The sequence below is a fragment of the Capricornis sumatraensis genome, chromosome 22 (genome assembly GCF_032405125.1).
Source record: "Capricornis sumatraensis isolate serow.1 chromosome 22, serow.2, whole genome shotgun sequence".
NCBI lineage: Eukaryota > Metazoa > Chordata > Mammalia > Artiodactyla > Bovidae > Capricornis > Capricornis sumatraensis.
Genome location: NC_091090.1, coordinates 1,604,842 through 1,628,113, shown reverse-complemented (window position 1 = coordinate 1,628,113; position 23,272 = coordinate 1,604,842).

The following is a 23,272-nucleotide window of genomic DNA, read 5'->3' as shown; positions in this document are numbered from 1 at the left end:
ATCGTGCTTCCTCTCGAGTGGAGACGGGTATGGCGGTGAACTTCTTGAGTTGCAGCAAGGGTGTGAAAGACCCTTTCGAAGTTCCAGAGGTTTGGTGTCATTAGTCTCCAGAGGCCTCATCGGAAATAGGCCTCATCTCGCCTGGAAGGGAGAACTTCCTGGATTTTCTCGAGTTGCGGCAGGTGTTCTCGAGTTACGACGGGGACCTCAGGGACCCGCCCTGGTGGCCTCCGGAGAGGCCAGTCCCCATGCGAGTTGCTAGGGGGCCTCTCGGGATTACTCTCCCGTCGATACCGGGGCCAAAAACCTTGTGTGGAGTCAGGGCCGGAACCGAGGATGCCTCTCAGGGGCTGACATGGATCTTTGGGTACTTCTGGAGTCTCCCCAGGGGAGTCAGGCCTCGTCTCGAGTGGGGGCATGCACGTGCGCTTTCCTTCCAGGCTGTAGCAGCAATGTCACGCTTCCCGTCGCGTGGATCAAAGGATCTGTGGTTTTCCCTCGAGGCTTTCCCTCGAGGCTTTCCCACAGGGCTGTCCCACGTGGCACCGTGGTGTGAGTCGATCCTCGGCGTGAAAGATGAGCCAGTGCAGGGCAAAGAGGTTCCTCTGGAATGGACTGAGACATCTGGGTGACTCTTGGAATGGTGGTACGACCATGGAGTTCCTCTCGCCTTTCCTGTTGAGAGTGCCTCCTCTTGAGATGCGACGGGAACGCCGGGAATTCTTTCCCGTTGAAAGCAAGGAAAGGATCCCTCATCTCGAGCTCCGAGGGGGAAACGGGGCTCCTCTGGATGTGGGCGGGACCATCGTGCTTCCTCTCGAGTGGAGACGGGTATGGCGGTGAACTTCTTGAGTTGCAGCAAGGGTGTGAAAGACCCTTTCGAAGTTCCAGAGGTTTGGTGTCATTAGTCTCCAGAGGCCTCATCGGAAATAGGCCTCATCTCGCCTGGAAGGGAGAACTTCCTGGATTTTCTCGAGTTGCGGCAGGTGTTCTCGAGTTACGACGGGGACCTCAGGGACCCGCCCTGGTGGCCTCAGGAGAGGCCAGTCCCCATGCGAGTTGCTAGGGGGTCTCTCGGGATTCCTCTCCCGTCGATACCGGGGCCAAAAAGCTTGTGTGGAGTCAGGGCCGGAACCGAGGATTCCTCTCAGGGGCTGACATGGATCTTTGGGTACTTCTGGAGTCTCCCCAGTGGAGTCAGGCCTCGTCTCGAGTGGGGGCATGCTCGTGCGCTTTCCTTCCAGGCTGTAGCAGCAATGTCACGCTTCCCGTCGCGTGGATCAAAGGATCTGTGGTTTTCCCTCGAGGCTTTCCCTCGAGGCTTTCCCACAGGGCTGTCCCACGTGCCACCGTGGTGTGAGTCGATCCTCGGCGTGAAAGATGAGCCAGTGCAGGGCAAAGAGGTTCCTCTGGAATGGACTGAGACATCTGGGGGACTCTTGGAATGGTGGTACGACCATGGAGTTCCTCTCGCCTTTCCTGTTGAGAGTGCCTCCTCTTGAGATGCGACGGGAACGCCGGGAATTCTTTCCCGTTGAAAGCAGGGAAAGGATCCCTCATCTCGAGCTACGAGGGGGAAACGGGGCTCCTCTGGATGTGGGCGGGACCATCGTGCTTCCTCTCTAGTGGAGACGGGTATGGCGGTGAACTTCTTGAGTTGCAGCAAGGGTGTGAAAGACCCTTTCGAAGTTCCAGAGGTTTGGTGTCATTAGTCTCCAGAGGCCTCATCGGAAATAGGCCTCATCTCGCCTGGAAGGGAGAACTTCCTGGATTTTCTCGAGTTGCGGCAGGTGTTCTCGAGTTACGACGGGGACCTCAGGGACCCGCCCTGGTGGCCTCAGGAGAGGCCAGTCCCCATGCGAGTTGCTAGGGGGCCTCTCGGGATTCCTCTCCCGTCGATTCCGGGGCCAAAAACCTTTTGTGGAGTCAGGGCCGGAACGGAGGATTCCTCTCAGGGGCTGACATGGATCATTGGGTACTTCTGGAGTCTCCCCAGGGGAGTCAGGCCTCGTCTCGAGTAGGGGCATGCACGTGCGCTTTCCTTCCAGGCTGTAGCAGCAATGTCACGCTTCCCGTCGCGTGGATCAAAGGATCTGTGGTTTTCCCTCGAGGCTTTCCCTCGAGGCTTTCCCACAGGGCTGTCCCACGTGCCACCGTGGTGTGAGTCGATCCTCGGCGTGAAAGATGAGCCAGTGCAGGGCAAAGAGGTTCCTCTGGAATGGACTGAGACATCTGGGGGACTCTTGGAATGGTGGTACGACCATGGAGTTCCTCTCGCCTTTCCTGTTGAGAGTGCCTCCTCTTGAGATGCGACGGGAACGCCGGGAATTCTTTCCCGTTGAAAGCAGGGAAAGGATCCCTCATCTCGATCTACGAGGGGGAAACGGGGCTCTTCTGGATGTGGGCGGGACCATCGTGCTTCCTCTCGAGTGGAGACGGGTATGGCGGTGAACTTCTTGAGTTGCAGCAAGGGTGTGAAAGACCCTTTCGAAGTTCCAGAGGTTTGGTGTCATTAGTCTCCAGAGGCCTCATCGGAAATAGGCCTCATCTCGCCTGGAAGGGAGAACTTCCTGGATTTTCTCGAGTTGCGGCAGGTGTTCTCGAGTTACGACGGGGACCTCAGGGACCCGCCCTGGTGGCCTCAGGAGAGGCCAGTCCCCATGCGAGTTGCTAGGGGGTCTCTCGGGATTCCTCTCCCGTCGATACCGGGGCCAAAAAGCTTGTGTGGAGTCAGGGCCGGAACCGAGGATTCCTCTCAGGGGCTGACATGGATCTTTGGGTACTTCTGGAGTCTCCCCAGGGGAGTCAGGCCTCGTCTCGAGTGGGGGCATGCTCGTGCGCTTTCCTTCCAGGCTGTAGCAGCAATGTCACGCTTCCCGTCGCGTGGATCAAAGGATCTGTGGTTTTCCCTCGAGGCTTTCCCTCGAGGCTTTCCCACAGGGCTGTCCCACGTGCCACCGTGTTGTGAGTCGATCCTCGGCGTGAAAGATGAGCCAGTGCAGGGCAAAGAGGTTCCTCTGGAATGGACTGAGACATCTGGGGGACTCTTGGAATGGTGGTACGACCATGGAGTTCCTCTCGCCTTTCCTGTTGAGAGTGCCTCCTCTTGAGATGCGCCGGGAACGCCGGGAATTCTTTCCCGTTGAAAGCAGGGAAAGGATCCCTCATCTCGAGCTACGAGGGGGAAACGGGGCTCCTCTGGATGTGGGCGGGACCATCGTGCTTTCTCTCGAGTGGAGACGGGTATGGCGGTGAACTTCTTGAGTTGCAGCAAGGGTGTGAAAGACCCTTTCGAAGTTCCAGAGGTTAGGTGTCATTAGTCTCCAGACGCCTCATCGGAAATAGGCCTCATCTCGCCTGGAAGGGAGAACTTCCTGGATTTTCTCGAGTTGCGGCAGGTGTTCTCGAGTTACGACGGGGACCTCAGGGACCCGCCCTGGTGGCCTCAGGAGAGGCCAGTCCCCATGCGAGTTGTTAGGGGGCCTCTCGGGATTCCTCTCCCGTCGATACTGGGGCCAAAAACCTTGTGTGGAGTCAGGGCCGGAACCGAGGATTCCTCTCAGGGGCTGACATGGATCTTTGGGTACTTCTGGAGTCTCCCCAGGGGAGTCAGGCCTCGTCTCGAGTGGGGGCATGCGCGTGCGCTTTCCTTCCAGGCTTTAGCAGCAATGTCACGCTTCCCGTCGCTTGGATCAAAGGATCTGTGGTTTTCCCTCGAGGCTTTCCCTCGAGGCTTTCCCACAGGGCTGTCCCACGTGCCACCGTGGTGTGAGTCGATCCTCGGCGTGAAAGATGAGCCAGTGCAGGGCAAAGAGGTTCCTCTGGAATGGACTGAGACATCTGGGGGACTCTTGGAATGGTGGTACGACCATGGAGTTCCTCTCGCCTTTCCTGTTGAGAGTGCCTCCTCTTGAGATGCGACGGGAACGCCGGGAATTCTTTCCCGTTGAAAGCAGGGAAAGGATCCCTCATCTCGAGCTACGAGGGGGAAACGGGGCTCCTTTGGATGTGGTCAGGTCCATCGTGCTTCCTCTCGAGTGGAGACGGGTATGGTGGTGAACTTCTTGAGTTGCAGCAAGGGTGTGAAAGACCCTTTCGAAGTTCCAGAGGTTAGGTGTCATTAGTCTCCAGACGCCTCATCGGAAATAGGCCTCATCTCGCCTGGAAGGGAGAACTTCCTGGATTTTCTCGAGTTGCGGCAGGTGTTCTCGAGTTACGACGGGGACCTCAGGTACTGGCCCTGGTGGCCTCAGGAGAGGCCAGTCCCCATGCGAGTTGCTAGGGGGCCTCTCGGGATTCCTCTCCCGTCGATAACGGGGCCAAAAACCTTGTGTGGAGTCAGGGCCGGAACCGAGGATTCCTCTCAGGGGCTGATATGGATCTTTGGATACTTCTGGAGTCTCGCCAGGGGAGACAGGCCTCGTTTCGTGAGGGGGCATGCACGTGCACTTTCCTTCCAGGCTGTAGCAGCAATGTCACGCTTCCCGTCGCGTGGATCAAAGGATCTGTGGTTTTCCCTCGAGGCTTTCGCTCGAGGCTTTCCCACAGGCCTGTCCCACGTGCCACCGTGGTGTGAGTCGATCCTCGGCGTGAAAGATGAGCCAGTGCAGGGCAAAGAGGTTCCTCTGGAATGGACTGAGACATCTGGGTGACTCTTGGAATGGTGGTACGACCATGGAGTTCCTCTCGCCTTTCCTGTTGAGAGTGCCTCCTCTTGAGATGCGACGGGAACGCCGGGAATTCTTTCCCGTTGAAACCAGGGAAAGGATCCCTCATCTCGAGCTCCGAGGGGGAAACGGGGCTCCTCTGGATGTGGGCGGGACCATCGTGCTTCCTCTCGAGTGGAGACGGGTATGGCGGTGAACTTCTTGAGTTGCAGCAAGGGTGTGAAAGACCCTTTCGAAGTTCCAGAGGTTTGGTGTCATTAGTCTCCAGAGGCCTCATCGGAAATAGGCCTCATCTCGCCTGGAAGGGAGAACTTCCTGGATTTTCTCGAGTTGCGGCAGGTGTTCTCGAGTTACGACGGGGACCTCAGGGACCCGCCCTGGTGGCCTCAGGAGAGGCCAGTCCCCATGCGAGTTGCTAGGGGGTCTCTCGGGATTCCTCTCCCGTCGATACCGGGGCCAAAATGCTTGTGTGGAGTCAGGGCCGGAACCGAGGATTCCTCTCAGGGGCTGACATGGATCTTTGGGTACTTCTGGAGTCTCCCCAGGGGAGTCAGGCCTCGTCTCGAGTGGGGGCATGCTCGTGCGCTTTCCTTCCAGGCTGTAGCAGCAATGTCACGCTTCCCGTCGCGTGGATCAAAGGATCTGTGGTTTTCCCTCGAGGCTTTCCCTCGAGGCTTTCCCACAGGGCTGTCCCACGTGCCACCGTGGTGTGAGTCGATCCTCGGCGTGAAAGATGAGCCAGTGCAGAGCAAAGAGGTTCCTCTGGAATGGACTGAGACATCTGGGGGACTCTTGGAATGGTGGTACGACCATGGAGTTCCTCTCGCCTTTCCTGTTGAGAGTGCCTCCTCTTGAGATGCGACGGGAACGCCGGGAATTTTTTCCCGTTGAAAGCAGGGAAAGGATCCCTCATCTCGAGCTACGAGGGGGAAACGGGGCTCCTCTGGATGTGGGCGGGACCATCGTGCTTTCTCTCGAGTGGAGACGGGTATGGCGGTGAACTTCTTGAGTTGCAGCAAGGGTGTGAAAGACCCTTTCGAAGTTCCAGAGGTTAGGTGTCATTAGTCTCCAGACGCCTCATCGGAAATAGGCCTCATCTCGCCTGGAAGGGAGAACTTCCTGGATTTTCTCGAGTTGCGGCAGGTGTTCTCGAGTTACGACGGGGACCTCAGGGACCCGCCCTGGTGTGGCCTCCGGAGAGGCCAGTCCCCAGGCGAGTTGCTAGGGGGCCTCTCGGGATTCCTCTCCCGTCGATACCGGGGCCAAAAACCTTGTGTGGAGTCAGGGCCGGAACCGAGGATTCCTCTCAGGGGCTGACATGGATCTTTGGGTACTTCTGGAGTCTCCCCAGTGGAGTCAGGCCTCGTCTCGAGTGGGGGCATGCACGTGCGCTTTCCTTTCAGGCTGTAGCAGCAATGTCACGCTTCCCGTCACGTGGATCAAAGGATCTGTGGTTTTCCCTCGAGGCTTTCCCTCGAGGCTTTCCCACAGGGCTGTCCCACGTGCCACCGTGGTGTGATTCGATCTTCGGCGTGAAAGATGAGCCAATGGAGGGCAAAGAGGTTCCTCTGGAATGGACTGAGACATCTGGGGGACTCTTGGAATGGTGGTACGACCATGGAGTTCCTCTCGCCTTTCCTGTTGAGAGTGCCTCCTCTTGAGATGCGACGGGAACGCCGGGAATTCTTTCCCGTTGAAAGCAGGGAAAGGATCCCTCATCTCGAGCTCCGAGGGGGAAACGGGGCTCCTCTGGATGTGGGCGGGACCATCGTGCTTCCTCTCTAGTGGAGATGGGTATGGCGGTGAACTTCTTGAGTTGCAGCAAGGGTGTGAAATACCCTTTCGAAGTTCCAGAGGTTAGGTGTCATTAGTCTCCAGACGCCTCATCGGAAATAGGCCTCATCTCGCCTGGAAGGGAGAACTTCCTGGATTTTCTCGAGTTGCGGCAGGTGTTCTCGAGTTACGACGGGGACCTCAGGGACCCGCCCTGGTGGCCTCAGGAGAGGCCAGTCCCCATGCGAGTTGTTAGGGGGCCTCTCGGGATTCCTCTCCCGTCGATACTGGGGCCAAAAACCTTGTGTGGAGTCAGGGCCGGAACCGAGGATTCCTCTCAGGGGCTGACATGGATCTTTGGGTACTTCTGGAGTCTCCCCAGGGGAGTCAGGCCTCGTCTCGAGTGGGGGCATGCGCGTGCGCTTTCCTTCCAGGCTTTAGCAGCAATGTCACGCTTCCCGTCGCTTGGATCAAAGGATCTGTGGTTTTCCCTCGAGGCTTTCCCTCGAGGCTTTCCCACAGGGCTGTCCCACGTGCCACCGTGGTGTGAGTCGATCCTCGGCGTGAAAGATGAGCCAGTGCAGGGCAAAGAGGTTCCTCTGGAATGGACTGAGACATCTGGGGGACTCTTGGAATGGTGGTACGACCATGGAGTTCCTCTCGCCTTTCCTGTTGAGAGTGCCTCCTCTTGAGATGCGACGGGAACGCCGGGAATTCTTTCCCGTTGAAAGCAGGGAAAGGATCCCTCATCTCGAGCTACGAGGGGGAAACGGGGCTCCTTTGGATGTGGTCAGGTCCATCGTGCTTCCTCTCGAGTGGAGACGGGTATGGTGGTGAACTTCTTGAGTTGCAGCAAGGGTGTGAAAGACCCTTTCGAAGTTCCAGAGGTTAGGTGTCATTAGTCTCCAGACGCCTCATCGGAAATAGGCCTCATCTCGCCTGGAAGGGAGAACTTCCTGGATTTTCTCGAGTTGCGGCAGGTGTTCTCGAGTTACGACGGGGACCTCAGGTACTGGCCCTGGTGGCCTCAGGAGAGGCCAGTCCCCATGAGAGTTGCTAGGGGGCCTCTCGGGATTCCTCTCCCGTCGATAACGGGGCCAAAATCCTTGTGTGGAGTCAGGGCCGGAACCGAGGATTCCTCTCAGGGGCTGATATGGATCTTTGGATACTTCTGGAGTCTCGCCAGGGGAGACAGGCCTCGTTTCGTGAGGGGGCATGCACGTGCACTTTCCTTCCAGGCTGTAGCAGCAATGTCACGCTTCCCGTCGCGTGGATCAAAGGATCTGTGGTTTTCCCTCGAGGCTTTCGCTCGAGGCTTTCCCACAGGCCTGTCCCACGTGCCACCATGGTGTGAGTCGATCCTCGGCGTGAAAGATGAGCCAGTGCAGGGCAAAGAGGTTCCTCTGGAATGGACTGAGACATCTGGGGGACTCTTGGAATGGTGGTACGACCATGGAGTTCCTCTCGCCTTTCCTGTTGAGAGTGCCTCCTCTTGAGATGCGACGGGAACGCCGGGAATTCTTTCCCGTTGAAACCAGGGAAAGGATCCCTCATCTCGAGCTCCGAGGGGGAAACGGGGCTCCTCTGGATGTGGGCGGGACCATCGTGCTTCCTCTCGAGTGGAGACGGGTATGGCGGTGAACTTCTTGAGTTGCAGCAAGGGTGTGAAAGACCCTTTCGAAGTTCCAGAGGTTTGGTGTCATTAGTCTCCAGAGGCCTCATCGGAAATAGGCCTCATCTCGCCTGGAAGGGAGAACTTCCTGGATTTTCTCGAGTTGCGGCAGGTGTTCTCGAGTTACGACGGGGACCTCAGGGACCCGCCCTGGTGGCCTCAGGAGAGGCCAGTCCCCATGCGAGTTGCTAGGGGGTCTCTCGGGATTCCTCTCCCGTCGATACCGGGGCCAAAATGCTTGTGTGGAGTCAGGGCCGGAACCGAGGATTCCTCTCAGGGGCTGACATGGATCTTTGGGTACTTCTGGAGTCTCCCCAGGGGAGTCAGGCCTCGTCTCGAGTGGGGGCATGCTCGTGCGCTTTCCTTCCAGGCTGTAGCAGCAATGTCACGCTTCCCGTCGCGTGGATCAAAGGATCTGTGGTTTTCCCTCGAGGCTTTCCCTCGAGGCTTTCCCACAGGGCTGTCCCACGTGCCACCGTGGTGTGAGTCGATCCTCGGCGTGAAAGATGAGCCAGTGCAGGGCAAAGAGGTTCCTCTGGAATGGACTGAGACATCTGGGGGACTCTTGGAATGGTGGTACGACCATGGAGTTCCTCTCGCCTTTCCTGTTGAGAGTGCCTCCTCTTGAGATGCGACGGGAACGCCGGGAATTTTTTCCCGTTGAAAGCAGGGAAAGGATCCCTCATCTCGAGCTACGAGGGGGAAACGGGGCTCCTCTGGATGTGGGCGGGACCATCGTGCTTTCTCTCGAGTGGAGACGGGTATGGCGGTGAACTTCTTGAGTTGCAGCAAGGGTGTGAAAGACCCTTTCGAAGTTCCAGAGGTTAGGTGTCATTAGTCTCCAGACGCCTCATCGGAAATAGGCCTCATCTCGCCTGGAAGGGAGAACTTCCTGGATTTTCTCGAGTTGCGGCAGGTGTTCTCGAGTTACGACGGGGACCTCAGGGACCCGCCCTGGTGTGGCCTCCGGAGAGGCCAGTCCCCAGGCGAGTTGCTAGGGGGCCTCTCGGGATTCCTCTCCCGTCGATACCGGGGCCAAAAACCTTGTGTGGAGTCAGGGCCGGAACCGAGGATTCCTCTCAGGGGCTGACATGGATCTTTGGGTACTTCTGGAGTCTCCCCAGTGGAGTCAGGCCTCGTCTCGAGTGGGGGCATGCACGTGCGCTTTCCTTTCAGGCTGTAGCAGCAATGTCACGCTTCCCGTCACGTGGATCAAAGGATCTGTGGTTTTCCCTCGAGGCTTTCCCTCGAGGCTTTCCCACAGGGCTGTCCCACGTGCCACCGTGGTGTGATTCGATCCTCGGCGTGAAAGATGAGCCAATGGAGGGCAAAGAGGTTCCTCTGGAATGGACTGAGACATCTGGGGGACTCTCGGAATGGTGGTACGACCATGGAGTTCCTCTCGCCTTTCCTGTTGAGAGTGCCTCCTCTTGAGATGCGACGGGAACGCCGGGAATTCTTTCCCGTTGAAAGCAGGGAAAGGATCCCTCATCTCGAGCTCCGAGGGGGAAACGGGGCTCCTCTGGATGTGGGCGGGACCATCGTGCTTCCTCTCTAGTGGAGATGGGTATGGCGGTGAACTTCTTGAGTTGCAGCAAGGGTGTGAAATACCCTTTCGAAGTTCCAGAGGTTAGGTGTCATTAGTCTCCAGACGCCTCATCGGAAATAGGCCTCATCTCGCCTGGAAGGGAGAACTTCCTGGATTTTCTCGAGTTGCGGCAGGTGTTCTCGAGTTACGACGGGGACCTCAGGGACCCGCCCTGGTGGCCTCAGGAGAGGCCAGTCCCTAGGCGTGTTGCTAGGGGGCCTCTCGGGATTCCTCTCCCGTTGATACCGGGGCGAAAAACCTTGTGTGGAGTCAGGGCCGGAACCGAGGATTCCTCTCAGGGGCTGACATGGATCTTTGGGTACTTCTGGAGTCTCCCCAGGGGAGTCAGGCCTCGTCTCGAGTGGGGGCATGCACGTGCGCTTTCCTTCCAGGCTGTAGCAGCAATGTCACGCTTCCCGTCGCGTGGATCAAAGGATCTGTGGTTTTCCCTCGAGGCTTTCCCTCGAGGCTTTCCCACAGGGCTGTCCCACGTGCCACCGTGGTGTGAGTCGATCCTCGGCGTGAAAGATGAGCCAGTGCAGGGCAAAGAGGTTCCTCTGGAATGGACTGAGACATCTGGGGGACTCTTGGAATGGTGGTACGACCATGGAGTTCCTCTCGCCTTTCCTGTTGAGAGTGCCTCCTCTTGAGATGCGACGGGAACGCCGGGAATTCTTTCCCGTTGAAAGCAGGGAAAGGATCCCTCATCTCGAGCTACGAGGGGGAAACGGGGCTCCTCTGGATGTGGGCGGGACCATCGTGCTTCCTCTTGAGTGGAGACGGGTATGGTGGTGAACTTCTTGAGTTGCAGCAAGGCTGAGAAAGACCCTTTCGAAGTTCCAGAGGTAAGGTGTCATTAGTCTCCAGACGCCTCATCGGAAATAGGCCTCATCTCGCCTGGAAGGGAGAACTTCCTGGATTTTCTCGAGTTGCGGCAGGTGTTTTCGAGTTACGACGGGGACCTCAGGGACCCGCCCTGGTGGCCTCAGGAGAGGCCAGTCCCTATGCGAGTTGCTAGGGGGCCTCTCGGGATTCCTCTCCCGTCGATACCGGGGCCAAAAACCTTGTGTGGAGTCAGGGCCGGAACCGAGGATTCCTCTCAGAGGCTGACATGGATCTTTGGGTACTTCTGGAGTCTCCCCAGGGGAGTCAGGCCTCGTCTCGAGTGGGGGCATGGACGTGCACTTTCCTTCCAGGCTGTAGCAGCAATGTCACGCTTCCCGTCGCGTGGATCAAATGATGTGTGGTTTTCCCTAGAGGCTTTCCCACAGGGCTGTCCCACGTGCCACCGTGGTGTGAGTCGATCCTCGGCGTGAAAGATGAGCCAGTGCAGGGCAAAGAGGTTCCTCTGGAATGGACTGAGACATCTGGGGGACTCTTGGAATGGTGGTACGACCATGGAGTTCCTCTCGCCTTTCCTGTTGAGAGTGCCTCCTCTTGAGATGCGACGGGAACGCCGGGAATTTTTTCCCGTTGAAAGCAGGGAAAGGATCCCTCATCTCGAGCTACGAGGGGGAAACGGGGCTCCTCTGGATGTGGGCGGGACCATCGTGCTTTCTCTCGAGTGGAGACGGGTATGGCGGTGAACTTCTTGAATTGCAACAAGGGTGTGAAAGACCCTTTCGAAGTTCCAGAGGTTAGGTGTCATTAGTCTCCAGACGCCTCATCGGAAACAGGCCTCATCTCGCCTGGAAGGGAGAACTTCCTGGATTTTCTCGAGTTGCGGCAGGTGTTCTCGAATTACGACGGGGACCTCAGGGACGCGCCCTGGTGGCCTCCGGAGAGGCCAGTCCCCATGCGAGTTGCTAGGGGGCCTCTCGGGATTCCTCTCCCGTCGATACCGGGGCCAAAAACCTTGTGTGGAGTCAGGGCCGGAACCGAGGATTCCTCTCAGGGGCTGACATGGATCTTTGGGTACTTCTGGAGTCTCCCCAGTGGAGTCAGGCCTCGTCTCGAGTGGGGGCATGCACGTGCGCTTTCCTTCCAGGCTGTAGCAGCAATGTCACGCTTCCCGTCACGTGGATCAAAGGATCTGTGGTTTTCCCTCGAGGCTTTCCCTCGAGGCTTTCCCACAGGGCTGTCCCACGTGCCACCGTGGTGTGAGTCGATCCTCGGCGTGAAAGATGAGCCAATGCAGGGCAAAGAGGTTCCTCTGGAATGGACTGAGACATCTGGGGGACTTTTGGAATGGTGGTACGACCATGGAGTTCCTCTCGCCTTTCCTGTTGAGAGTGCCTCCTCTTGAGATGCGACGGGAACGCCGGGAATTCTTTCCGGTTGAAAGCAGGGAAAGGATCCCTCATCTCGAGCTACGAGGGGGAAACGGGGCTCCTCTGGATGTGGGCGGGACCATCGTGCTTCCTATCGAGTGGAGACGGGTATGGCGGTGAACTTCTTGAGTTGCAGCAAGGGTGTGAAAGACCCTTTCGAAGTTCCAGAGGTTAGGTGTCATTAGTCTCCAGACGCCTCATCGGAAATAGGCCTCATCTCGCCTGGAAGGGAGAACTTCCTGGATTTTCTCGAGTTGCGGCAGGTGTTCTCGAGTTACGACGGGGACCTCAGGGACCCACCCTGGTGGCCTCAGGAGAGGCCAGTCCCTAGGCGTGTTGCTAGGGGGCCTCTCGGGATTCCTCTCCCGTTGATACCGGGGCGAAAAACCTTGTGCGGAGTCAGGGCCGGAACCGAGGATTCCTCTCAGGGGCTGACATGGATCTTTGGGTACTTCTGGAGTCTCCCCAGGGGAGTCAGGCCTCGTCTCGAGTGGGGGCATGCACGTGCGCTTTCCTTCCAGGCTGTAGCAGCAATGTCACGCTTCCCGTCGCGTGGATCAAAGTATCTGTGGTTTTCCCTCGAGGCTTTCCCTCGAGGCTTTCCCACAGGGCTGTCCCACGTGCCACCGTGGTGTGAGTCGATCCTCGGCGTGAAAGATGAGCCAGTGCAGGGCAAAGAGTTTCCTCTGGAATGGACTGAGACATCTGGGGGACTCTTGGAATGGTGGTACGACCATGGAGTTCGTCTCGCCTTTCCTGTTGAGAGTGCCTCCTCTTGAGATGCGACGGGAACGCCGGGAATACTTTCCCGTTGAAAGCAGGGAAAGGATCCCTCATCTCGAGCTACGAGGGGGAAACGGGGCTCCTCTGGATGTGGGCGGGACCATCGTGCTTCCTCTCGAGTGGAGACGGGTATGGCGGTGAACTTCTTGAGTTGCAGCAAGGGTGTGAAAGACCCTTTCGAAGTTCCAGAGGTTAGGTGTCATTAGTCTCCAGAGGCCTCATCAGAAATAGGCCTCATCTCGCCTGGAAGGGAGAACTTCCTGGATTTTCTCGAGTTGCGGCAGGTGTTCTCGAGTTACGACGGGGACCTCAGGGACGCGCCCTGGTGGCCTCCGGAGAGGCCAGTCCCCATGCGAGTTGCTAGGGGGCCTCTCGGGATTCCTCTCCCGTCGATACCGGGGCCAAAAACCTTGTGTGGAGTCAGGGCCGGAACCGAGGATTCCTCTCAGGGGCTGACATGGATCTTTGGGTACTTCTGGAGTCTCCCCAGTGGAGTCAGGCCTCGTCTCGAGTGGGGGCATGCACGTGCGCTTTCCTTCCAGGCTGTAGCAGCAATGTCACGCTTCCCGTCACGTGGATCAAAGGATCTGTGGTTTTCCCTCGAGGCTTTCCCTCGAGGCTTTCCCACAGGGCTGTCCCACGTGCCACCGTGGTGTGAGTCGATCCTCGGCGTGAAAGATGAGCCAATGCAGGGCAAAGAGGTTCCTCTGGAATGGACTGAGACATCTGGGGGACTTTTGGAATGGTGGTACGACCATGGAGTTCCTCTCGCCTTTCCTGTTGAGAGTGCCTCCTCTTGAGATGCGACGGGAACGCCGGGAATTCTTTCCGGTTGAAAGCAGGGAAAGGATCCCTCATCTCGAGCTACGAGGGGGAAACGGGGCTCCTCTGGATGTGGGCGGGACCATCGTGCTTCCTATCGAGTGGAGACGGGTATGGCGGTGAACTTCTTGAGTTGCAGCAAGGGTGTGAAAGACCCTTTCGAAGTTCCAGAGGTTAGGTGTCATTAGTCTCCAGACGCCTCATCGGAAATAGGCCTCATCTCGCCTGGAAGGGAGAACTTCCTGGATTTTCTCGAGTTGCGGCAGGTGTTCTCGAGTTACGACGGGGACCTCAGGGACCCACCCTGGTGGCCTCAGGAGAGGCCAGTCCCTAGGCGTGTTGCTAGGGGGCCTCTCGGGATTCCTCTCCCGTTGATACCGGGGCCAAAAACCTTGTGTGGAGTCAGGGCCGGAACCGAGGATTCCTCTCAGGGGCTGACATGGATCTTTGGGTACTTCTGGAGTCTCCCCAGTGGAGTCAGGCCTCGTCTCGAGTGGGGGCATGCACGTGCGCTTTCCTTCCAGGCTGTAGCAGCAATGTCACGCTTCCCGTCGCGTGGATCAAAGGATCTGTGGTTTTCCCTCGAGGCTTTCCCTCGAGGCTTTCCCACAGGGCTGTCCCACGTGCCACCGTGGTGTGAGTCGATCCTCGGCGTGAAAGATGAGCCAGTGCAGGGCAAAGAGGTTCCTCTGGAATGGACTGAGACATCTGGGGGACTCTTGGAATGGTGGTACGACCATGGAGTTCCTCTCGCCTTTCCTGTTGAGAGTGCCTCCTCTTGAGATGCGACGGGAACGCCGGGAATTCTTTCCCGTTGAAAGCAGGAAAAGGATCCCTCATCTCGAGCTACGAGGGGGATACGGGGCTCCTCTGGATGTGGGCGGGACCATCGTGCTTCCTCTCGAGTGGAGACGGGTATGGCGGTGAACTTCTTGAGTTGCAGCAAGGGTGTGAAAGACCCTTTCGAAGTTCCAGAGGTTAGGTGTCATTAGTCTCCAGACGCCTCATCGGAAATAGGCCTCATCTCGCCTGGAAGGGAGAACTTCCTGGATTTTCTCGAGTTGCGGCAGGTGTTCTCGAGTTACGACGGGGACCTCAGGGACCCGCCCTGGTGGCCTCAGGAGAGGCCAGTCCCCATGCGAGTTGCTAGGGGGCCTCTCGGGATTCCTCACCCGTCGATACCGGGGCCAAAAACCTTGTGTGGAGTCAGGGCCGGAACCGAGGATTCCTCTCAGGGGCTGACATGGATCTTTGGGTACTTCTGGAGTCTCCCCAGGGGAGTCAGGCCTCGTCTCGAGTGGGGGCATGCACGTGCACTTTCCTTCCAGGCTGTAGCAGCAATGTCACGCTTCCCGTCGCGTGGATCAAAGGATCTGTGGTTTTCCCTCGAGGCTTTCCCACAGGGCTGTCCCACGTGCCACCGTGGTGTGAGTCGATCCTCGGCGTGAAAGATGAGCCAGTGCAGGGCAAAGAGGTTCCTCTGGAATGGACTGAGACATCTGGGGGACTCTTGGAATGGTGGTACGACCATGGAGTTCCTCTCGCCTTTCCTGTTGAGAGTGCCTCCTCTTGAGATGCGACGGGAACGCCGGGAATTCTTTCCCGTTGAAAGCAGGGAAAGGATCCCTCATCTCGAGCTACGAGGGGGAAACGGGGCTCCTCTGGATGTGGGCGGGACCATCGTGCTTCCTCTCGAGTGGAGACGGGTATGGCGGTGAACTTCTTGAGTTGCAGCAAGGGTGTGAAAGACCCTTTCGACGTTCCAGAGGTTAGGTGTCATTAGTCTCCAGACGCCTCATCGGAAATAGGCCTCATCTCGCCTGGAAGGGAGAACTTCCTGGATTTTCTCGAGTTGCGGCAGGTGTTCTCGAGTTACGACGGGGACCTCAGGGACCCGCCCTGGTGGCCTCAGGAGAGGTCAGTCCCCATGCGAGTTGCTAGGGGGCCTCTCGGGATTCCTCTCCCGTCGATACCGGGGCCAAAAAGCTTGTGTGGAGTCAGGGCCGGAACCGAGGATTCCTCTCAGGGGCTGACATGGATCTTTGAGTACTTCTGGAGTCTCCCCAGGGGAGTCAGGCCTCGTCTCGAGTGGGGGCATGCACGTGCGCTTTCCTTCCAGGCTGTAGCAGCAATGTCACGCTTCCCGTCGCGTGGATCAAAGGATCTGTGGTTTTCCCTCGAGGCTTTCCCTCGAGGCTTTCCCACAGGGCTGTCCCACGTGCCACCGTGTTGTGAGTCGAACCTCGGCGTGAAAGATGAGCCAGTGCAGGGCAAAGAGGTTCCTCTGGAATGGACTGAGACATCTGGGGGACTCTTGGAATGGTGGTACGACCATGGAGTTCCTCTCGCCTTTCCTGTTGAGAGTGCCTCCTCTTGAGATGCGACGGGAACGCCGGGAATTCTTTCCCGTTGAAAGCAGGGAAAGGATCCCTCATCTCGAGCTACGAGGGGGAAACAGGGCTCATCTGGATGTGGGCGGGACCATCGTGCTTCCTCTCGAGTGGAGACGGGTATGGCGGTGAACTTCTTGAGTTGCAGCAAGGGTGTGAAAGACCCTTTCGAAGTTCCAGAGGTTAGGTGTCATTAGTCTCCAGACGCCTCATCGGAAATAGGCCTCATCTCGCCTGGAAGGGAGAACTTCCTGGATTTTCTCGAGTTGCGGCAGGTGTTCTCGAGTTACGACGGGGACCTCAGGGACCCGCCCTGTTGGCCTCAGGAGAGGCCAGTCCCCATGCGAGTTGCTAGGGGGCCTCTCGGGATTCCTCTCCCGTCGATACCGGGGCCAAAAACCTTGTGTGGAGTCAGGGCCGGAACCGAGGATTCCTCTCAGGGGCTGACATGGATCTTTGGGTACTTCTGGAGTCTCCCCAGGGGAGTCAGGCCTCGTCTCGAGTGGGGGCATGCACGTGCACTTTCCTTCCAGGCTGTAGCAGCAATGTCACGCTTCCCGTCGCGTGGATCAAAGGATCTGTGGTTTTCCCTCGAGGCTTTCCCACAGGGCTGTCCCACGTGCCACCGTGGTGTGAGTCGATCCTCGGCGTGAAAGATGAGCCAGTGCAGGGCAAAGAGGTTCCTCTGGAATGGACTGAGACATCTGTGGGACTCTTGGAATGGTGGTACGACCATGGAGTTCCTCTCGCCTTTCCTGTTGAGAGTGCCTCCTCTTGAGTTGCGACGGGAACGCCGGGAATTCTTTCCCGTTGAAAGCAGGGAAAGGATCCCTCATCTCGAGCTACGAGGGGGAAACGGGGCTCCTCTGGATGTGGGCGGGACCATCGTGCTTCCTCTCTAGTGGAGACGGGTATGGCGGTGAACTTCTTGAGATGCAGCAAGGGTGTGAAAGACCCTTTCGAAGTTCCAGAGGTTAGGTTTCATTAGTCTCCAGAGGCCTCATCGGAAATAGGCCTCATCTCGCCTGGAAGGGAGAACTTCCTGGATTTTCTCGAGTTGCGGCAGGTGTTCTCGAGTTACGACGGGGACCTCAGGGACCCGCCCTGGTGGCCTCAGGAGAGGCCAGTCCCCATGCGAGTTGCTAGGGGGCCTCTCGGGATTCCTCTCCCGTCGATACCGGGGCCAAAAAGCTTGTGTGGAGTCAATGCCGGAACCGAGGATTCCTCTCAGGGGCTGACATGGATCTTTGGGTACTTCTGGAGTCTCCCCAGGGGAGTCAGGCCTCGTCTCGAGTGGGGGCATGCACGTGCGCTTTCCTTCCAGGCTGTAGCAGCAATGTCACGCTTCCCGTCGCGTGGATCATAGGATCTGTGGTTTTCCCTCGAGGCTTTCTCTCGAGGCTTTCCCACAGGGCTGTCCCACGTGCCACCGTGGTGTGAGTCGATCCTCGGCGTGAAAGATGAGCCAGTGCAGGGCAAAGAGCTTCCTCTGGAATGGACTGAGACATCTGGGGGACTCTTGGAATGGTGGTACCACCATGGAGTTCCTCTCGCCTTTCCTGTTGAGAGTGCCTCCTCTTGAGATGCGATGGGAACGCCGGGAATTCTTTCCCGTTGAAAGCAGGCAAAGGATCCCTCATCTCGAGCTACGAGGGGGAAACGGGGCTCCTCTGGATGTGGGCGGGACCATCCTACTTCCTCTCGAGTGGAGACGGGTATGGAAGTGAACTTCTTGAGTTGCAGCAAGGGTGTGAAAGACCCTTTCGAAATTCCAGAGGTTAAGTGTCATTAGTCTCCAGACGCCTCATCGGAAATAGGATTCTTCTCGCCTGGAAGGGAGAACTTCCTGGATTTTCTCGAGATGCGGCAGGTGTTCTCGAGTTACGACGGGGACCTCAGGGACCCGCCCTGGTGGCCTCAGGAGAGGCCAGTCCACATGCGAGTTGCTAGGGGGCCTCTCGGAATTCCTCTCCCGTCGATACCGGGGCCAAAAACCTTGTGTGGAGTCAGGGCCGGAAACGAGGATTCCTCTCAGGGGCTGACATGGATCTTTGGGTACTTCTGGAGTCTCCGCAGGGGAGTCAGGCCTCGTCTCGAAGGGGGCATGCACGTGCGCTATCCTTCCAAGCTGTAGCAGCAATGTCACGATTCTCGACCCATGGATCAAAGGATCTGTGGTTTTCCCTCCAGGCTTTCCCACAGGGCTGTCCCACGTGCCACCGTGGTGTGAGTCGATCTTCGGCGTGAAAGATGAGCCAGTGCAGGGCAAAGAGGTTCCTCTGGAATGGACTGATACATCTGGGGGACTCTTGGAATGGTGGTACGATCATGGAGTTCCTCTCACCTTTCCTGTTGAGAGTGCCTCCTCTTGAGATGCGACGGGAACGCCTGGAATTCTTTCCCGTTGAAAGCAGGGAAAGGATCCCTCATCTCGAGCTACGAGGGGGAAACGGGGCTCCTCTGGATGTGGGCGGGACCATCGTGCTTCCTCTCGAGTGGAGACGGGTATGGCTGTGAATTTCTTGAGTTGCAGCAAGGGTGTGAAAGACCCTTTCGAAGTTCCAGAGGTTAGGTGTCATTAGTCTCCAGAAGCCTCATCGGAAATAGGCCTCATCTCGCCTGGAAAGGAGAACTTCCGGGATTTTCTCGAGTTGCAGCAGGTGTTCTCGAGTTACGACGTGGACCTCAGGGACCCTCCCTGGTGGCCTCAGGAAAGGGCAGTCCCCATGCGAGTTGCTAGGGGGCCTCTCGGGATTCCTCTCCCGTCGATACCGGTGCCAAATACCTTGTGTGGAGTCAGGGCCGGAACCGAGGATTCCTCTCAGGGGCTGACATGGATCTTTGGGTACTTCTGGAGTCTCCCCAGGGGAGTCAGGCCTCGTCTCGAGTGGGGGCATGCACGTGTGCTTTCCTTCCAGGCTGTAGCAGCAATGTCACGCTTCCCGTCGCGTGGATCAAAGGATCTGTGGTTTTCCCTCGAGGCTTTCCCTCGAGGCTTTCCCACAGGGCTGTCCCACGTGCCACCGTGGTGTGAGTCGATCCTCGGCGTGAAAGATGAGCCAGTGCAGGGCAAAGAGGCTCCTCTGGAATGGACTGAGACATCTGGGGGACTCTTGGAATGGTGGTACGACCATGGAGTTCCTCTCGCCTTTCCTGTTGAGAGTGCCTCCTCTTGAGATGCGACGGGGACGCTGGGAATCCTTTCCCGTTGAAAGCAGGGAAACGATCCCTCATCTCGAGCTCCGAGGGGGAAACGGGGCTCCTCTGGATGTGGGCGGGACCATCGTGCTTCCTCTCGAGTGGAGACGGGTATGGCGGTGAACTTCTTGATTTGCAGCAAGGGTGTGAAAGACCCTTTCGAAGTTCCAGAGGTTAGGTGTCATTAGTCTCCAGACTCCTCATCGGAAATAGGCCTCATCTCGCCTGGAAGGGAGAACTTCCTGGATTTTCTCGAGTAGCGGCAGGTGTCCTCGAGTTACGACGGGGACCTCAGGGACCCGCCCTGGTGGCCTCAGGATAGGCCAGTCCCCATGCGAGTTGCTAGGGGGCCTCTCGGGATTCCTCTCCCGTCGATACCGGGGCCAAAAACGTTGTGTGGAGTCAGGGCCGGAACCGAGGATTCCTCTCAGGGGCTGACATGGATCTTTGGGTACTTGTGGAGTCTCCCCAGGGGAGTCAGGCCTCGTCTCGAGTGGGGGCATGCACGTGCGCTTTCCTTCCAGGCTGTAGCAGCAATGTCACGCTTCCCGTCGCGTGGATCAAAGGATCTGTGGTTTTCCCTCGAGGCTTTCCCACAGGGCTGTCCCACGTGCCACCGTGGTGTGAGTCGATCCTCAGCGTGAAAGATGAGCCAGTGCAGGGCAAAGAGGCTCCTCTGGAATGGACTGAGACATCTGGGGGACTCTTGGAATGGTGGTACGACCATGGAGTTCCTCTCGCCTTTCCTGTTGAGAGTGCCTCCTCTTGAGATGCGACGGGGACGCTGGGAATCCTTTCCCGTTGAAAGCAGGGAAACGATCCCTCATCTCGAGCTCCGAGGGGGAAACGGGGCTCCTCTGGATGTGGGCGGGACCATCGTGCTTCCTCTCGAGTGGAGACGGGTATGGCGGTGAACTTCTTGAGTTGCAGCAAGGGTGTGAAAGACCCTTTCGAAGTTCCAGAGGTTAGGTGTCATTAGTCTCCAGACTCCTCATCGGAAATAGGCCTCATCTCGCCTGGAAGGGAGAACTTCCTGGATTTTCTCGAGTAGCGGCAGGTGTTCTCGAGTTACGACGGGGACCTCAGGGACCCGCCCTGGTGGCCTCAGGATAGGCCAGTCCCCATGCGAGTTGCTAGGGGGCCTCTCGGGATTCCTCTCCCGTCGATACCGGGGCCAAAAACGTTGTGTGGAGTCAGGGCCGGAACCGAGGATTCCTCTCAGGGGCTGACATGGATCTTTGGGTACTTGTGGAGTCTCCCCAGGGGAGTCAGGCCTCGTCTCGAGTGGGGGCATGCACGTGCGCTTTCCTTCCAGGCTGTAGCAGCAATGTCACGCTTCCCGTCGCGTGGATCAAAGGATCTGTGGTTTTCCTTCGAGGCTTTCCCTCGAGGCTTTCCCACAGGGCTGTCCCACGTGCCACCGTGGTGTGAGTCGATCCTCGGCGTGAAAGATGAGCCAGTGCAGGGCAAAGAGGTTCCTCTGGAATGGACTGAGACATCTCGGGGACTCTTGGAATGGTGGTACGACCATGGAGTTCCTCTCGCCTTTCCTGTTGAGAGTGCCTCCTCTTGAGATGCGATGGGAACGCCGGGAATTCTTTCCCGTTGAAAGCAGGCAAAGGATCCCTCATCTCGAGCTACGAGGGGGAAACGGGGCTCCTCTGGATGTGGGCGGGACCATCATGCTTCCTCTCGAGTGGACACGGGTATGGCGGTGAACTTCTTGAGTTGCAGCAAGGGTGTGAAAGACCCTTTCGAAGTTCCAGAGGTTAGGTGTCATTCGTCTCCAGACGCCTCATCGGAAATAGGCCTCATCTCGCCTGGAAGGTAGAACTTCCTGGATTTTCTCGAGTTGCGGCAGGTGTTCTCGAGTTACGACGGGGACCTCAGGGACCCGCCCTAGTGGCCTCAGGAGAGGCCAGTCCCCATGCGAGTTGCTAGGGGGCCTCTCGGGATTCCTCTCCCGTCGATACCGGGGCCAAAAACCTTGTGTGGAGTCAGGTCCGGAACCGAGGATTCCTCTCAGGGGCTGACATGGATCTTTGGGTACTCCTGGAGTCTCCCCAGCGGAGTCAGGCCTCGTCTCGAGTGGGGGCATGCACGTGCGCTTTCCTTCCAGGCTGTAGCAGCAATGTCACGCTTCCCGTCGCGTGGATCAAAGGATCTGTGGTTTTCCCTCGAGGCTTTCCCTCGAGGCTTTCCCACAGGGCTGTCCCACGTGCCACCGTGGTGTGAGTCGATCCTCGGCGTGAAAGATGAGCCAGTGCAGGGCAAAGAGGTTCCTCTGGAATGGACTGAGACATCTGGGGGACTCTTGGAATGGTGGTACGACCATGGAGTTCCTCTCGCCTTTCCTGTTGAGAGTGCCTCCTCTTGAGATGCGACGGGAACGCCGGGAATTCTTTCCCATTGAAAGCAGGGAAAGGATCCCTCATCTCGAGCTACGAGGGGCAAACGGGGCTCCTCTGGATGTGGGCGGGACCATCGTGCTTCCTCTCGAGTGGAGACGGGTATGGCGGTGAACTTCTTGAGTTGCAGCAAGGGTGTGAAAGACCCTTTCGAAGTTCCAGAGGTTAGGTGTCATTAGTCTCCAGACGCCTCATCGGAAATAGGCCTCATCTCGCCTGGAAGGGAGAACTTCCTGGATTTTCTCGAGTTGCGGCAGGTGTTGTCGAGTTACGACGGGGACCTCAGGGACCCGCCCTGGTGGCCTCAGGAGAGGCCAGTCCCCATGCGAGTTGCTAGAGGGCCTCTCGGGCTTCCTCTCCCGTCGATACCGGGGCCAAAAACCTTGTGTGGAGTCAGGGCCGGAACCGAGGATTCCTCTCAGGGGCTGATATGGATCTTTGGGTACTTCTGGAGTCTCGCCAGGGGAGACAGGCCTCGTCTCGAGTGGGGGCATGCACGTGCGCTTTCCTTCCAGGCTGTAGCAGCAATGTCACGCTTCCCGTCGCGTGGATCAAAGGATCTGTGGTTTTCCCTCGAGGCTTTCCCTCGAGGCTTTCCCACAGGGCTGTCCCACGTGCCACCGTGGTGTGAGTCGATCCTCGGCGTGAAAGATGAGCCAGTGCAGGGCAAAGAGGTTCCTCTGGAATGCACTGAGATATCTGGGGGACTCTTGGAATGGTGGTACGACCATGGAGTTCCTCTCGCCTTTCCAGTTGAGAGTGCCTCCTCTTGAGATGCGATGGGAACGCCGGGAATTCTTTCCCGTTGAAAGCAGGGAAAGGATCCCTCATCTCGAGCTACGAGGGGCAAACGGGGCTCCTCTGGATGTGGGCGGGACCATCGTGCTTCCTCTCAAGTGGAGATGGGTATGGCGGTGAACTTCTTGAGTTGCAGCAAGGGTGTGAAAGACCCTTTCGAAGTTCCAGAGGTTAGTTGTCATTAGTCTCCAGACGCCTCATCGGAAATAGGCCTCATCTCGCCTGGAAGGGAGAACTTCCTGGATTTTCTCGAGTTGCGGCAGGTGTTCCCGAGTTACGACGGGGACCTCAGGGACCCGCCCTGGTGGCCTCAGGAGAGGCCAGTCCCGATGCGAGTTGCTAGGGGGCCACTCGGGATTCCTCTCCCGTCGATACTGGGGCCAAAAACCTTGTGTGGAGTCAGGGCCGGAACCGAGGATTCCTCTCAGGGGCTGACATGGATCTTTGGGTACTTCTGGAGTCTCCCCAGGGGAGACAGGCCTCGTCTCGAGTGGGGGCATGCACGTGCGCTTTCCTTCCAGGCTGTAGCAGCAATGTCACGCTTCCCGTCGCGTGGATCAAAGGGGCTGTGGTTTTCCCTCGAGGCTTTCCCTTGAGGCTTTCCCACAGGGCTGTCCCACGTGCCACTGTGGTGTGAGTCGATCCTCGGCGTGAAAGATGAGCCAGTGCAGGGCAAAGAGTTTCCTCTGGAATGGACTGAGACATCTGGGGGTCTCTTGGAATGGTGGTACGACCATGGAGTTCCTCTCGCCTTTCCTGTTGAGAGTGCCTCCTCTTGAGATGCGACGGGAACGCCGGGAATTCTTTCCCGTTGAAAGCAGGGAAAGGATCCCTCATCTCGAGCTCCGAGGGGGAAACGGGGCTCCTCTGGATGTGGGCGGGACCATCGTGCTTCCTCTCGAG